The sequence below is a fragment of the Equus quagga genome, chromosome 7 (genome assembly GCF_021613505.1).
Source record: "Equus quagga isolate Etosha38 chromosome 7, UCLA_HA_Equagga_1.0, whole genome shotgun sequence".
NCBI classification, from domain to species: Eukaryota; Metazoa; Chordata; class Mammalia; order Perissodactyla; family Equidae; genus Equus; species Equus quagga.
The window spans coordinates 54,207,244-54,225,371 of record NC_060273.1 but is presented as its reverse complement, the minus strand read 5'-3'; the positions used below and the strand labels follow the sequence as shown (position 1 = coordinate 54,225,371).

The 18,128-nt window shown below is 44.8% G+C and overlaps 1 protein-coding gene across 1 annotated transcript in view; it reads right to left on the bottom strand.

The window, feature by feature from the left end:
- SLIT3 (slit guidance ligand 3) overlaps window positions 1-18,128 on the bottom strand; it is a 592,330-nt gene that overhangs the window by 264,542 nt on the left and 309,660 nt on the right. The gene's annotated exons all lie outside the window — the stretch shown is intronic.

The following is an 18,128-nucleotide window of genomic DNA, read 5'->3' as shown; positions in this document are numbered from 1 at the left end:
CCGAAGAAACGCTATATTTAAGCATCTGAGTTGACGGCTTCTAGAATGTAGCCATAATGGGCCCCCAAATAGGTTTTTCCTGTGGAGCTGGGAGCTGAGAAAATTTTACTTCAAAGGTGTCATTTCTGCTCCAGGGAAACAGGTGTCACTCCAGAGCCCTTCAATTCACCGAAAATTGTCTTACGCTGGATGATCAAGCACAGGAAGGAAGGAGGCAGTGCAGGTGGGGAGAATGCTTTGGTGACGGCTTCTCCAAAGGCGTGAACCTTGGGCACCTTATTGAAACTCCTGGGCCGTGACTACTCACCGATAAACTGGGCTGGGCTGGGAGGAGCACATATAAGGGACACAAAGTGAGAGAAGTGTGTCTGGCATATGTAAGACTTCCCAGAAATGCTAGCTATTGTTATCATTATTACTTTTTATTAGAAATACTGGCTTAGTTTGGTTGGGGTCTGGGGAGCAAAGCTCCTTGAGAGTAAAGGAAGAATCTTCATTTCTAATGCCTTTAAGATTGCTGTCTCACAGTTTTAAGCTGGTTAACACTCTGAAAAGTAGGTTCCTGCAGATGATGGTCTATCGGTTCATTGACATATTACCACCAGGTGGGTATTACTACCTCCATTTTACAGATGAGAAAACCAAGGCTTACAGGCAGGATGCAACCTTTCCAATGTCATTTGAAGCCAAGGTTCTCTGTGTTCAAAGCCTAAGAACTCAGGGAGTTCAAATTCACACACCAGTGGGGGCCAGGCAGCTCAGGCAGAACAGTGATGTGGCTGGAAGCAAAGCCATTGTTTGGTAAAATGGAGAGTAGAGGGCTTGTTTAAAGGGGATGGTTGTTCTAGCTGATTATTGCGGTGAAAGAATGCTGGCCAAGGTGGCCAGATCTTCTGATTTTCAAGCAAAATAAAAATTCTGGATTTATTTTTTTTAGGAAGATTAGACCTGAGCTAACATCAGCCACCAATCCTTTTTTTTTTTTTTTTTGCTGAAGAAGACTGGCCCTGAGCTAACATCTGTACCCATCTTCCTCTACTTTATATGTGGGATGCCTGCCACAGCATGGGTTTGACAAGCAGTGCATAGGCCCGTAGCTGGGACCGGAATCGGTGAACCCCAGGCCACCAAAGTGGAACCTGCAAACTTAACCGCTGTGCCACCAGGCCAGCCCCTGGTTTTAATGCTGACAACTTAAAAAAAAAAAAGTGCCTATGTGTCAGATTTGACCTAAAGTCCAAAGTCCTTCAGGTTCCTGCCCCCATCCCCCACCTCTGCCTCCAAAGACTTGAGAATGTCTCTGGGTGTTCTGGAGGAAGGCCTGTTCCCTGGCCACGCTTCTCCGGCCACCTAGTGGCACTCTGGTCTTCCCCATGGCAGGGGCCCAGCTCACCAGGTGTTTTCTATTAATTTTGATGTGCAGGTTTTAACAAGAGCAATTTATAAGTTTGACACTGTCAGTGGTGGTCTGAATGGCTTCTCAGACTAATACAAAGGCTGCCAGAACCCATTAGCAAATCAATTGGGTAGTGTGGCGTTTTTGAAAAGAAAATTATTTTTCTATTTTTGCAGGTTAGACAGCAATGCTCCCTGGAGGCTCCCCCAAGAGGGACTCCGTGTGGCTGCTTTCTCTAAGTTGCGAATACTAATGGTTAGGACTAAACCGCTTCCTGCCCTCCCTCCCTCACCTCCCCCGGCAGCCAGCAGGCTCAAGCCTCTTCACTAGTTCAGCTCGCTGGAGTTTACTGAGCTTCCTGTGAGTCAGGCTGCTCTAGTCCTTGAAGACTAAGAGATGGGGAAGGCACGAGTTCAAAACTTGTGCCCCTGACCACATCCTGGTAGACACATTCCAGGATTGATCACTTGGCCAGGTCAACTGATGCGTGCAAGGGGCAGGCTTGGAAAACATGTCACCATTGGACCAACTTCCAAACCTTTGCTGGGCCCAGAAAGCAATGGGCTTTGGGCCACTGCTGAAAGTTTTAGGGTAAGAGTGGGGATTTTAGAGACTGTGTGTTGAGGTGAGGGAGGGAGACGAGACCCAACAGAGTAGCAGCAGGGGAGAGATCTCTAATGATGAGTCTGCTTAAATTTTGTTTTGTGACCTGTGATAGAAGCTGCTTTCCTGACCCTCTTACCCCTCCCAATAAATCCTGTGGGAGCATCTCCATTAGTGGCTAAGATTTCAGGTTTCGAGATGTGACTCCTGCTGTCTCTGGTTATGTAGCTCAAGAAGCAAGAGGAGTAACCAGCCAACAAAACATTGGGGTTACAGCCGTGCCGGCAAAATGGCGGGTGGCGATCTGCTGGCCTGGGCAACACCAACTCTGGACGCAGCCACATCACGCACAGGGGTTGTAAAGGGGGAAAATTTCACAAACGGTAACTGTAAAACTAGAAATCAAACAATAAACTTTCCTAGAGAGAAATCAAATTCCTCCCCACCTTATTTCAAAGGTAAAGGTTGTTTATCACCCACTTCACATACACCCACCACTGGAAGTAACACAAGAACAAAACACTTCTCCAACAACAACCTGCTACTCCAAAGGGCGTAAAAAACCATTAGGGTCTCTGAGAAATTAGCACAAGAAAGTCAAGGTAAACATGTTCTCTGGATGTGATGTAAGGACAACTTGCGGAAACCTGTCTATGTTTATGTAGGCAATAGTAAGACTGATGCAAGTCCATCTGAAGAAATATTAAGGTTCATTCCCCAAAAAATCAAACCACCTTTGACCTGCAGTGGGACGTCACCAACAGCCGATCTGCAAAGAAACATGGAGGAGACTTGTCTTTGAGGTAGCTGGGTTTTGAAAATATTGGTGATACTCACGAGGTCAAAGGATCAATTTTAATTCACCCCAGGTCTGTATATTCTCTTCAGCTTCAGGCAGAGATTTTCGTTAGTCTCAGCCCCTTTTAAAGCGTGCTGCTGTTGGAACTGGCGGGGAAGGGCTTGCGGTTGAGCATCTTGTTGACTGGAGCTTCTCAGACTTCAGTACACGCACACCACCCAGGGGATGTTGTTAACGTGCAGATTCTGATTCAGGACGTCTGGGCTGGGGCCTGGGATCTTTCGCATTGCTACAAAGCTCCCAGGTGATGTCCATGCTGTTGGTCCCTAGGCCCACTGAGTAGCCAGGGTCTAGTAAGGGTTGCCTGACCAGACTGTGCCCTAGAACCACCCATGCAGCTGGTTTAAGCATACAGGTTTCTGTCTGGGCCCCACCCAGAGACTCTGAATTCATGGGACTGCAGTGTGTATTTTTAACAAGCCCCTCAGTGATTCAGTTGTACCCTTTATTGTGCGCTTGTGGGGGTAGGGAGGGCCATGATACCATGGCTTCTAGTCCTGGTTCTTCTGTTTGTTCCCTGTGTCACCTAAAACAGGTCATTTAACCACTCTAAGTCTCAAGATCTTCATCTCAAACATTGGGGTGGGGGTTTGATATAAGTAGCCCAGTTTGGTTACCTAAATGTAAATTCCTTCCTGTTTTTAGCAAAAATATTTTAAACACTGGAATGATCACCAAACCATTTCCTCTCCCCTGTACCCACCCAACAGCAGCCTTTCTAAAACATTTTCGACGGACTGTTGAGAATTGTTGCCTTTGGTCCTGTCACTCAGACCACTCCAGTATATTGCCTGGATGGAATATTCTGATAATTGAAGCATCCTTATTAACCATATTTGGTCACTCTATAAGCCACTGACTCATATTTCAAGATATTAGGATATAATAAAATTCACTTAATACAGCCAGCCTTTTAAAACTCCCACTGTTGATTCAGAAAATTTTCTAGTAGTGAACAGGGCTCTGAGGGCCTCATTATACACGAACATCAGTTATCCAACAGGAAGAATGACTGATTAATAGTTCACAGCTTGAGGGAACTCTGCACAGCACTTTATATTTTCAAGATGCATTCATGTCCAGCTGCCATCTTTCTGAGAGTTTATTATATGCCAAAAACTGTCCTCAGGGTTTCACATGCATTCTCTCTTTTAATCCTTACAAAAACCCTGTGAGATAGGCATTATCATCCCCACTTTACAGAGAAGGAAACTGAGGCCCAAAGAAGATAACTTGTTCAATGTAAGCCAAGTATCAATTGGAAAGCTGGGCTTCAAAGCCTGCAAAGCCTGTGCCCTTTACTACTATGCTACACTCGCACGTTTCTCATCTGCACCCCACGGCAATCCCTTGACACAGACTGGGAAGATTGCCCTGGGCGGAGAGACGAGGAGGAGGGGATGGAGAGGAGGGAAATTGGAGGGTTGCCTGCAAGGGGCAACTGGATTATGTGTGTTGGTGGGAGACGGTGAAGTCATGTACTGACATTCTCTCATCCACATTCCCCACCTTCCCCCACCCCCAACTTTAACCTAACCCCTTAGATTCTCCTTCCTACCTGGGGCTTATGATTGAAACTCCAACACGAGTGGCGTCTCTTTTGGCTTATATTATACCAAGGATAATAAATATATGCAATACTTAGTCCCACTCTGCCATACGTGGCAGACATTGCTAATCGATCATTGCTCTTTTCTTCAGGAGGCTGAATGTGGCCTCACCACCCTCCCTTGCAGAGGACTCCCAGCAGACACAGTCAATCGATTCGGGTGGAGATTTGAAAAGAAAGTGGTTGCCTTTTGGCATTAAGCTTTACTGGCACTGTGGCAAAGTAGAAATAGCACTTGTCTGGGAATCTGGAAGCCTGAGTTCTAATCCTGGTTCTTGCACTAACTTGCTTGTAACCTTGGGCAGGTTATGCCTCAGCTGGGGCCTAAGTTTACCCATCTGTAAATGAAGGAGTTGGCCTACACCCTAGAGAATCTAAAGTCTCTCCCAAGAATAACATCCTAGGTTCTGACAGGTGTTCAAGGCCAGGTGGAGCTCACACAAGGAAAGAAAGGTTCTGTTAATATGAGGGCACGGCCAAACTTGTGTAGGAAAATCTGCTACCCGCCCCCTAAAACACACACATGTAAACCACCATGGAGAGGCCACCATCCTACATGCTCTGTGACTTCGTGGGATAAAGTGTCTGTAAGTGGAAGAAAAAGCAAACACAATATTGTGCTTTCCAATTATGAGTGATGACCTGGCAGAGGCCCCACCTCCCTGGCTGTCTGGTCCATTCCTGTCTCCGGAATGGAACTTCAGGGGTGGGGGCCAAGAATCCATCCTAGTGATGTTGGCAGAGGGATCCGGGCCCTTGAGGACATGGCGGCCAAGTTCTTCTGCAGCCCCCAGGCCCCCAGCTCTGTCTTCCCCGTGCCTGAGAGTCAGCTTGGAGCTGCTTCTCCTCCATTTTACTCAGACATGCAAGACCGCAGCTGTGGCTTCCCAGCAAAAACGAAGACATCTGGCCTTAGGGACAACCACGTCACCCCAGATAACAACCATAGGGAACATTTATTGAGTGCTTTCTCTGCGCTGGGTACTGTCATATATGCTTGAACCCTGGCAACAGTCCTATGAGGCAGGAACTATTATCCTCATTTTAGAGATAGGGAACCAAGGCACAGGAGGTTAACTACAGCCCAAGGTGACACAGGAGGAAAAGCCAGAGCCAGGACTCAATCCTAGGCAGGCAGACTCCAGAGCCTTCGTTTTAGCCACATATTATTACCATTTCCCTAACACAGCCGGTGGCTCTGGAGAGACTCAGGAACTCTGCTGCATATTTTCTACACTTGTTTACATGACCATCTTCTCTGCTGGATTATGAACCCTAGGAGGGCAGGGGCCATGTCTTACCTATTGACCACTGTACCTCTGGTGCCTAGCAAATACCTGGCCTGTAGTTGGTGCTCAGCAAGTCTGTTGCTTATAATGCATGCTAAATAGATGAGGGAATAAAATCCAGCAAAGAGTGAAGGAGCAATGCCTCCTCCCTAGAATTTTAAGCTTTCTGAAAAGAAGGAGGTTAAACATATTTGTTAAATGCCCATCATATGCCAGATATTGTGTTAAATGTTTTACATGATTGGTTTACTTAATTGTCATAACAACCAAATGAGGCACAATTTCATACTTCCTTTACATATGGGGGAAACTGAGGCTCTGGGAGCTTAAGTAAATTGCCCAAGATTATGCAGATTTAAATGGCACAGCTGTGATTCAAACTCAGGACCAACTGGCTCAGAAGTGCTCTGATCATTCCATGACAGTGTGTTTTCACTAGCGTGAGTCCAAAATTAAACCAGTGCTGGTCAAAGATGCCTCAGTCAAAGATACCTTCTTGGGCTGGATAGTTGGTTTGGGAGAAAATAAAGAGGCATAGCAGAGCAGAATGTAGATAACATAAAACTGAGTGTCAGAAATTGTGGATTTTAGCTTGGCACCTTTACTAAACTAGTTATGTAACCATAGGAAGTTGATCCCCTTTCTGGGACCATCTGTGAAATGAGGAGGCTCAAGCAAACGATCGCTAAAGGACCTCCCAATTCTAATGGTCTGTGACTCAGTGGAAGAAACAGAGCCCAGAAAAGGGCTGGAAGATGTAGCGTGGTCTTGCTGGAGCTGGGAGAAGGGGCTCTTTGGCCAGCTGGAGGTGCTGGTAAAGAGGACAGCATTGAGAAGGTAGATATGCTACCCTTAGATTTTTTTTACCTAATTTTTCCCAACTTGCCTGAACCTTGTGAAGTTTCAAAACCCTTAAGTCATTCAGACATTCATTAGCTCAATGACAGGAACTCGTGGCTGTTTCTTCCCAGATAATGCTAAGATTTTAAGACAGAGCCAACAATACACAGCCAGGTCTCCTCTTGGAAGGAAAACATCTGGGGGTCTAGCAAGGATTTGTAGTCACAGAACCAAGGAATATTAAAGTCAGAACCCTAGAGCATTGGGAAGTGTGGACTAGGAGCTCACAGAGATGTTTTCTTTGGCCTAAGTTTATTTTAATAATAAAATTTAAGCTCAAAATCTAAATTTCCAGATATTCTTGGGGAAGAAAAGGAAGATCCAAAAACTGTGGGCCAGCATTCTCACATGGTGAATATTGGAGGAAGCTGAATCAGGTAAGAACCTTGTTACAAAAGAAAACCCAAGCCAAATACCTGAACAGCCCGGAGGTGGACGAGAAGCAAGGTTGGTTAGATTTAGAGCTCGATAAGGTCATCAAGGACCTGATTTCTTTCTGTTTCTCCATTCTTCCTTCTAAGATATTGGCTTCATCATAAGGCTGTCTCCCTCATGGGGACAAAAGGGCAGTTGTGATTCTAGACTTTACAAACTGCATTTTCTACTGTTTTCTACTACTGCTTTATGCATCTCAGAATTTCTAGCAAAGACCCTGAGCTTTGGGCTGAGTGGGCCACCTTGAACTAACATCTGTGGCTTTGGGAATACCATGCTGTAAGTTGGCTTAAAACTGGATTACCTGAAACAATCACGATAGCAAGGTGCATGGGATAAACTAATCAGATAAACTAATTCTTCTGATTAGTTTATCTCCATTAGGGGCATAACACATGGCTTGGGGTAGGTCCCATCCTAAGCACATGGCTGCTGCGCAGTGGGGGAGGGGCAGGACTGATGTCAGAGATAGCGCCTCATTGTCCACTAGATCCTTCTGTCCCCCTTGGTGAGTATGTGCTCTCTAATTCACCACACTCCCCACCACTCCCCATTCTTTGATACCTGGTTCATTTTAGCCATGCTTCCTAGGTACTAAGACAATGAATCGAATTCATGACCCCTTCTCCCTAATTAAGTGAAAGAACATGTAGGCACCTAGAAACACACAAAAGGGAGTCATTGAGTTGGAATGTTTTACAGATGGTGAAGTTAAGGCCCAAGGATCTGGGACATATTCCAGTCGCAGGTCAGGCAGGGACAGCTCCGAATGGTGTGGCTGAGCCAATGACAGAGTCCAGGGAATTCTGCACTGTCCACATGTCAGCAAGCTTGATGTGGACCTGAATGACTTATGGTACACTGGGATGGGATAAATCCCACTCAAGAATTAACTTTCAGTCCATATACAGATGGAAAGTGATGGAGAAATCAAGTCAGTTCAGTTTTGATGAACAGAGGCAGCCTTTAACATACACAGGGCTGGGGGAATCCCTGTTTTTTTGTTTTTTGGTGAGGAAGACTGTCCCTGAGCTAACATCTATGCCAATCTTCCTCTATTTTTCATATGTGGGATGCCACCACAGCACGGCTTGATGAGCAGTGTGTGGGTCTGTGCCTGGGATCCAAACCTGTGAACCCCGGGTCCCTGAAACGAAGCACATGAATTTACCCATTATGCCACCAGGCGGGCCCTGGGAATCCCTGCTTTAGAGAGGACATCTAGTGCTTTTTCTGCTAAGAGAGCTGAATGAACATAAGTGGAGTAAAAAGCTCCCACACTGGTTTGCAACAGTGTCCCAAGTTCCCACTGCTACCCAGCTCTAGGAGGTCCTTGGTTCGAACGTGGGTGTTAACTAAGCTGAACTGTATATAAACCCATGACCACAACTAGGTGGTTTGTTTGACAGTGGAGTCAGCAAAATTATAATCAATGTACACGGATACAGGACAAGTAAATGTTGAGGATGATATTAAATCAGGAAGATGGGCATAGGGACACCTTCTAGAAGATGCTGGGCACCCTCACAGTGGAAAGGGGACCTAGGCCTGGTCAGGGGTGGACAATGGGAGTGGAGAGGAGGAATCCAAGAGGGAAGGGGAAGAGGAGCTGGAGCTCTATTAGTTGGCTGAAGGTTAACCCTGCTTTCGGGGAAAAAAGGGGGGGCAGTGCCTCAGGAAGGATGCTGGGCTGAGACTGAGGGCATCCAGCAAGGCTTATGGTAGGAAGCTATGTCCTAAGAACTGACAGTTTGGGCTGTAGAGATGCTGGTAATCTAGTGAGCTCTTGACCTTGAAACCTTTAGCTCCTCACCTGTATAACAAGGAATCGACAGATAATCTGTAACATCCCCTTTTGTTCAGAAAAATCTTCATTTCCAGAAAGGAAATTCCTTCTCCCCCACCCCTTCCCCTTTCACTGTTGAAATATCAGTCAGGGACCGCTGCATCTTTGATTGGATAAAAGCCCCAGTAGAGAGGAGCCTCCAGGTACAGGATGGAATTACTGAAGATTACGCAGGGTCCTGCTGCAGGAGGAAATGGCCAGCAAATTCACTCATTCACTTAAAAAAATATGTATTTAGTTTTAACCTCGTACCCAACACCACTTTAGTGCAATGATGACCAAACAGAACATACCAAAAACAGAATTAGCACAACCAAAAACTATATACAGACCCTGCCCTGTCTTGCCCCAGGACTGATGAGGAGGGCAGGGGTGGGGGAGTGAGAAGCAAGATTAATCAAAGATTAATCAACATTAATCAACTAATATAAGAAATATAAAACTATAGTAGTAATAGGTGCTTTGAAAGAAAAATAAAGGGTGCTATAGGAGTTTAGAGAAGAGAAAATAGACCTAATTAGGAGGTCAGGTGTTTGAGCTAAAAAGGTGAAGAGGTACCAGCAAATAGAGCTCTCCACGCATGTGCAAAGGCTCTGTCCAGGAGGAAGCAGGATGGGTGGGCAGAATTGATGAAAAGTTCAGTGAGGTTGGAGGGAAGATGATTCTGGAAGAGAAAGAACCCAGGGGCCTAACTATAGGGATATTTTGTGCCATGTTAGGAACTTTTATCTTTATCTTAAAAGCAATGGGGCACTATTTAAGGTATAAGTCTGTATGTGTGTGTGTGTGTGTGCATGTGAGAGAAAGAGAGACATACAGAGAGAAAGAGAGAGAAAGAGTTGGTCAGAGCCGTACTTTGAAAAAATCGCTGGGTATTTTATGGAGCATGGATGGGGAAGGTCAGTGAGGTGTGAGGAGGCCACAAAGCCCAGTGATTCTGCTGACACTTGCACTGCACAGGATTGCAGCATTTCAGCATTCTTACTGGGCAGAACCATGAATGTCGATGCTCTAGAATCCCTGGCTGCCCACCTGCTCAACTCCTGTCCCCACCAGAGATCTCTGGTCAGTTTTGGTACCAACAGGGGCTTTCAATATCTCATGGGGTTCAGGGCATCTCTCCAGTGGCTGGCCACACTAGAGATATGGCTTCTATCTGTAGAAAGCACAAGCATTCTGCTGTACAGACAGGACCAGATGATGAAATTCTGCCTTGGAAATCGAACCACACACACACACACACACACACACACACAAACCAGTACCCTGAATATCTGTCAGAAACCTTTTCCCTGGACAAATGATGATTTATGGGAGGCTGCTCTATTTCCCGCCTTTCTCTTGCTCTATTTTAGGAGAATATATCCAGCCCATGTGTTTCTGCTTAGCCTGACACATTCCAAGCAAGCTTTCTGTATTCCATGTGCTGGTGAAAGGTCCTCCCTTAAGAAGTAAAAGGAAAAAAAGAAAAAGTGAGCCCAACCCCCATCTTCCCTGGGTGGCTAGGGGAGAGGTCCTCATCCACACACTGGAAGTCCCAAAGAGTCCCCCAGGGCAGCCTGAGCAGCCACTTTCACGGCCAGATTCTGGGGTGTGCCAAAGACTCCCTATGTTTCACAGGACCAGCCCACTTCAGGCGGGAAGGCAGCTGGGAGGGATGAGAGGTGGTGGCCCCAGCGGCCTCTCAGCTCCTCAGGCTGACCAAGCACTTCCCCTCCTCGGGGCCTTTGAACACGCAGTTCTCACTGCCTGAAATCCTCTACTTCACTGCTGCTCGTCACCTCCTTCAAGACTCAGCTCAAACGACACCTCTACAGCAGTTTCCCTTCCCAGGCTACCCTGTCCCACGCAAGTCCCCTGTCACTGTCTAGCTCAGCGCCCTGTCTCATTTATGGCAATGATCACATGTGGTAATTATTATACTTAGTTCTTACTTATTGTCACTTCTTTCTTTCACTTGGCTGAGAGTCAGCAAACTATGGCCCACGGACAAAGCCGATCCACCGCCTGTTTTCGTAAATGCAATTGCACTGGGACACAGGCCTTCACACCCATTTCTTCCCAGATGGTCTGTGGCTGCTTTCGCCATACATGGCAGAGTTGAGCCGTGGCAGAGACCATACGTATGGCTTTCCATACGGAGACAGTTACTCTCTGGCCTACTAAAGGAAAAGTTTAGACAGTAAACTCCATGAGGGCAGAGACGAAGCTTGTCTTTTTTTATCAGTGTATTCCTAGTTTCTAGAGCCAAGTTTGGCCCGTAATAAGCACTTGATAAGTATTTGTTGAAAGACAGACCCTTGAAAATGCTAGGTTGGGATTGCTAACCAAGAGGATGACCTCCATCTTTAAACTTTATTTATTTTGTTTTTTGCTTTGTTTAAGGCTTGTCTTATACTTGGATTGGAGTTAAAAACTAGGAGAAGGTACTTTTGTTCCATAACATAGTGTCTTTAAAAAAGAACAAAAGGTAAAGTTTTAAAAGAGAAGAGGAAAAAAATCCCTCAAACTGGATTTCAAAAGACCAAAGCCATAAATATTAACAATTCTGATTTATGAGGCCACAGAGGGTTGTCCCTAGTTACAACAGTAAGCTCAGAGAAGGCAGCCCAAATGGAGAGAGATGCAAGGGGCTGGGGAAGAGAAAAAAAAAACAAACCAAAAAACTCATTATCTTGATTTCTCTACAAGTGGGCAAAGACTTCCTGCTGATTAAAAGGTGAGCATTTGGACAAATCTTACTTAATGAAGCATTTGGGAGAACATCTTTGTAGCACAATCAAGGTTTTTAAAGTCACCCAATCATGGAAAAATATTAGGAACAATTTAACTGGACTCAGTGATGGAATACTTTGAAAATCATAATTTGATCAGAGACATCCAGTGTAGGTTTATGGAAGAAAGAGTTTAATACCTAACCTGTTGGAAATAAGTTTCCTGGATAAACTACTACCATGAGATAAGAGAGGGACAGATATTTACATGCACTTGCAGAAAGCCTGGGGCACGGTTTCATGTATTATTGGCCAACAAGACGTATGAGGGGACATTAGGAGACTGCTGAATACATAGTGTCCAAAATGAACTCATTTGATTGTTCAAGCTGAACAGAAGGTAAGAATCCAGGTGAATCAAGTGAACTTTACTGTTTACAAAGAAAGCAAAAGCTGAAAAAATGTAAAATAATCCAGTTCCACACAGTCAACCTTTGGGACTTCTGGTCATCAAGTGGTATTTGTTTCAAATCTTTTTGGCCCAAATGTTGTAATGGAGGCAAAGATATAACATAAACTAGGATGGGCAGTGAAGAAACGGCAGTCAATCTGTGTTGTCAGTAGCTGAGCCACCTGGAGATCAGCAAAAAGGGACCCCTTTACCATAAGGCGTGTCTGCTTTCCATCACCTGCACACACCACAAAGTACATTTCCTGACAGCTACTAGGGCTCTCAATAAATTTCTAGTGAAGAAGCCTCTAAAAGCCAGGTGTCATTGATGTGTCCACAAAAGTCTGCAGATCATGACCGGGCCCAGAGCCAGGACTAAGGTGAGGCTGGTGGAGGCACCTAGCACACCGTTTAGGGAGGTGCTCAGTCGCAGGTGCCGACACTGCACTTACACATCCCTGAGAGTGAGCGCCTCCTTGAACAGTGCCCTCTGGGCATCTTGCTCGTCTCACCTACTTTAGGCTCTGACAAGGACTTTTCATTCTTTTCAGAACAGTTAAGCCTGCATGGATCACTCTCAAAGAGAAGAAATGAGGATTTCCTTCATTTAGAGTTTCGTGAAAGAGAAAAATCTTTAGATTATAAATACCTATTGAAGACAAAATGGTAAGAACGAAATTAAGGCATAAGCTTATTCTCGCAACATTTGGGAGATAAGTAACACATTAATTATGTGTGAGAATTTGCTCACTTTAACAAGAAAATATACTAAAACACTTAAAGCTAAAACAAGAAGATGAAGTTTGAGACCATAATAGCTAAGAAGCAAACTCTGATAGGGCTTTTCCTCTTCTTACTCTCTAATATGAACTTGAGATAGCTATAAAATACTAAATTACTTTGCCCATTCTAGTCAGTCCCCAAATATATAATTGTGACTTGCATTGCATTTTGAGCAATATTAAATTAGTTCAGGAAAATATGATGCGTTCTGCCTATTCAAGCATGGGTCCCTGACGGCATATCTCTTGTTGGTCATCCAAAATGAGCTTCATGCCAAGAGCACTCTGACACACCAGTGTTGCAAATTGATATTATATGGCTTCTCTAAGTACAGAAAGAATTCTTCTCTATCACTTATCAGCAATGACACCTAAAAGTTCCGTCTTTCTGAGGGCAAACCTTCCAGTTGATTCTGAGTTGGTGCTTCTGGTTTCTAGGTGTGGCTCAACAATCCTCATTGGAATGTACTGTCAAGTGTCTATCTTCCCAATTGCGAACCCACCCTGGCTCTCTCTGTCTCACCCCACCCTGTTTAGTTGGGGAAACAAAATCTGTCTTCTAAGTCACCCAATGGCAAGATCTCAGACCTGAGTATCTCAACAAGGAAAAATAAGCAACAGCATATGGTTCTCCTCTCTAAAGCAGGCCAGAGCTTAGGTGCTCATAATGTGCAGAAGTGCCTGAAGAGATGCTATATTGATTATGAGATACAATTGTGAATTTTATTTCCTTCTGGGGAAAAAATAGGAAACATAAAAGCAAGAGTTTTGTGCCAGATGTAAGAACTAAATGCTACGGTTATCTGATTAGCATTAGAGACATGTGCTTTGAATGTGAAACACTTGTAACTCTCCCCAGGTGAGCTCTCGATCTTATCTGCACCATTTATATCAGACTTTTATATGCCTGCTGTTCTCAAATGGGACCCAGATGAAGTTCAATCTTTTGCCCAGAAGAGTCTGAGGAGTTCACTGGATTTCTTTATTTTAAAGCCAGGGTGATTTTTATAGAGAAAGACAAAATGTTTGGACCTTGCTTGGAATCCCCAGGAAGTCTGAGACCAGAGGACTAAGAGAAGGCGGCATGGTGCTTCCTTTCTGTACACCACCACGAGATTGATCTGCGTGGTTCCCTACTACCAGTGTAAACTCCTCTTTAAAGTGTCAGTTCTGATGGCAGAAGCTGTCTCTTGATTCTATATATTAAACCTGACAGAGAGAGAACCTTGCAGTCACTGCATCACCCATATGTTAAGTGCATCCTTCTATATGTGGTTTGATTCCTCAAAATCTGCCTCCAAGGGCTCTACATATCTCCAACGCCTAAACCTTTCCTGCTTGAAGAGTGAGTGCCATGGGGGGCTGGAGGTGGGTCATGGTGTTCCTTCCAGCCTCTCCCACTTTAACAGCATTAACAATTTTTTAAAATGATTATACCCTGTGCGAGTGAGGATGGGGAGAGACAGACACCGTCACTCACTTCTGGAAGGAATATAAACTGGTAATACCATTCATTTGGGCACCTTGGCAATATATCTCAAAAGCTCTTAATGTGTACATAATCTTTTATTTAGCAACTCTATTTGTGAGGAAATCATCTGACAGAGGTACAAAAGATAATAAGTACCAGGCTATTCATTGGAGCACTTCTGATGATGGAAAAAACTGGAAACCACCTAAACTTCCCAACTGTAGGAGCTGGACGTCATGGCCCACCACTACAATGGAAGACCGTTTAGAAGAAGGATGCTATTCATAAACTCAGAAAAATGTTCTGTATATATTTTAAACTGAAAAGGGAGGTTTCCAAAGAATACACATAGTGTAATTCAATGTCATAAATATAAATGTCCTTGCGTGTGCGTGCGTGCCTGTGTGTGCGTGAAGGAGAAGGAAGTCTGGGAGAAAATTGCATCCAATATTAATACTGATTCTTTCTAGGTGAGGGATTATGAGTAAATTATTTTTATTTTTTTGGCTTCTCTGTATTCTGCAATTTTTCTACAGTGAATATATAACACTTATGTAGTGATTTTTAAAAAATAACTCTTGCATACCTCTGGCACCCACATCTCAAATCTTTGAGGGCTTTTTCATTATCTTAGCGACGCCTATCCCTCTCAAAGGTCTACAGCTCTGATATTTGATGGGGTCAGCCTTTCTCTGCAGGAAGAAGAACGCGTGGGTTTCCCACTCCACTTCCTACCACCGCAAAGCTGGCAGAAAAGATGAGGTCTGCACTCTCAGACACTCACGCGTCCTGCTCGCGTCTCTGTGCTTGCACCAGATTCCCTTCCCAAGCCTTGCTCACCTGCTCTGGCAGGCATTCAAATTCCTTCCTCCCTGCACTCCCCGGGTCTTGGAAAACAGAGTGGGTTTTTAAGATTCCTCACCACCCTCCTCCATGAACATAAAGATTAAGAATTATTTATCTCTCCCCTCCCACTAAATATGGCATTCCTTCTCTTAGAGCCTATCTCCTCCTCTGCTTTCCCAGGTCAGTGGGGCTGGGGATATGGCTCATCACCTTCGTTATCAGCAAGCTTCCCCATCTCTGCTTCCCCCATGCCCTTGCTCAACCGTTACTCTCCTTGTGTCTCCCAACACAACATGTAAATCTTCTCATGCGCCTCTCCCTGTTAGCCTGGAATTTCAAACTCTTCTCTTCCCAAATATGGCAGGGATGGGAGCTCCAGTCTCCACACTTGGACAGCAGCAGATCCCATCCCTGTCATCACCCTGACAGATGCCATCCTTCGCTGCCATCATTGTCAACAGTATCACTGTAAATTTCGGGAGGTATCTTTGTAGTTGGCTCTGTTTGGTGCATTTACAAAGGAAATCCTTCTGCAGACCGAATTATACACTCTTTTGAAATACTTGTCTTCAAGGAGCATAAATCTCTATGGGGAGATATGACATAAACCTTAACTTGCTCATCGATAGCAGTTTGGCTCCCACCTCACCTATCAACCCAAATTACTTTTCTAAAGTTAGAGTCACATCTCTCTTTACCAAATCCACCTCCTACTTTACTGTGTACGGAAGGGTCTACATACCTCTGTAGGTCTTTGCCCTACCACACTGTCCTACGTGAAACTCAGGAAGTCTGTCTTAGCTCTGATTCTTTCTAGCTGTGTGACCTTGGGCAAGTCACTTACCTCTCTGATCTTCATCTATAAAATGGTGACCATAAGCCTATGTGCACTGATGTTTTCAGAAACAGAAGAAAACTTAGTTGGAGTCTATGATTGGGGTTTTGTTTTCCTGGTCTAGAGAACTTTCACTCAGAAAAAAACCCAGAGCACTCTTTTTTTCAGAGATACCAAACTTGAAATTACAATAATAATTAATCATTTCGATGCAGAGTCATTTTCATCTTAACCAGCAGAGAGGAACAAAGTCATTTGAGGAATAAAATGAAAGAATTGTTGCAGTTTCTGTGTTTTGGTTTATCTTACCCCCTGAGCCGATTCTTCTGTTTTCTCTTTAAACAGACACAGCGGAAGCAGTTAAATGAGCTCAACCTGAATGCAGACAAGCAGGCAGTCAATTTTAGGTTGTGATGAATAAATTATACAGAGGTTTTTGGCTTTAATTTTCTCCTCAGTTGACATGTTGTACCTTGAGCCACTTACTGCCCAGGCGCAAGCGTTTAACTGGACAAAAATACACCATGCTAACTGTGCCATCCCTGGCCATCGGCGGTTCTATCGTTGGCTCCGACATCACCCCAAATTGTGGGGCTCTGTTTCTTTTTGTTTTTCTCCATTTCAGGGAAACAGCAGCAGGAAGAGATTCCCTCCCTCTCTCAGCTCGTCCTGAAAACAGCTATCAAGCTATCAGCAAGAAAAGCAGCCGGACGGGGCAGCTCTGCTCATTCTGGCTGATGAACTCCAACACGTCTAGATGGTTTTCTGACAGGTTGCGAGTTGACAGCTTGATAAATGGGAATGAGGCAGCCTGACTTTGTCTGTGACAGGTGCGGTTTCCATGAACTTGCTTTCCTGCCCTGCAGCGGGCCCAGCTCCTGGAGACGGCAAGCGAATGCTTATCTCATGTTCTCTTTAGGGTCCTCAAAACAACATTTCTTGCAGTGATGGAAGATGAGTTAACACCCTAATTCTTCCACGCCATCCTTTCCATTAAGAACAAGACAAAAAACCCTCCCTAAAACAAAGACAAACTTCTGAACTGAACTGCATTAGAGAACCCAGAAGCAGCATCTTTCTGGCATTGAGCTGCCATCTGTCCACAAATTACATTGCTTAAAGCTGGCATGGCGAGTTACAGCATTTTGTTATTGTCGTTGTGGGTTATCTCAAACTCACTCTTGCACACTCCCCGATTCTTTTCTATACAGATTTTTACTCCCACCCATAAACCAGAAGTACCCTTTTCTTATAATAATCAAGAGCCTGGATTGTCACCATTTTACCACTTCCTGGGTATGTGACTTTGGGCAGGTTACGTAATCTCTTTAGGCCTCAGTTTCCTCATCTGTGAAACGGCGAGTTGTTTATTCAGCCACTACTTATTGCTGATTTTATGTCAGCCATCTTCTAGGCATCACATCTGTGGTGGGGAACACTAGCCAAACAAGCCCCTTGCATTAAAACAGCTTGCATGCTGGCGGATAATTATAGGACCCACCTCCTTTATGCATTCACCCAACAAACAATCAGCTCTAAATGCTAGTGATCCAACAGTAAACAAGGCAAGTTTCCTGCTGTCATACAGCTTATGTTTGTAGAGAAGTCATGTGGGGACCAAATGAGACAAAGGGAGGGAAGTGTGCCCAGCATGGGCACAGTGAGAGTGTGCACTATATGGTCACATCGCTCTATCATCATCATCTTCATCATTATCATGTGTGGATCAGCTGAGATCACAGATCATTGTCCCCAACATGGCCTGGACCCAGGGCTCTCAGGCTATATCTGTGCATTGGACACCTGTGAGCTTGGGTGAATCTAGTCTGTGAGGAGAGTTGGCCAGGTAGTTGGAGGTTTCATTGCACTGCGTGCAGGGACGAGAGCATCATTTCCTCCATTCCCCCGTTGGTCTACATGGTTGGACTGAATGTAAGCTAAAATAGGTTGGCGTTTTTCTTTTCCTTGACAATCCTGCCCCTTCTCACCCATATCCCAGGAACACAGACTTCCTAACTACACCTCTTGGTCAAATTTAAACTTTAGCGTCCATATTTCTTGCCTCCCAGGATATCTGTCTTCAATACTGAGA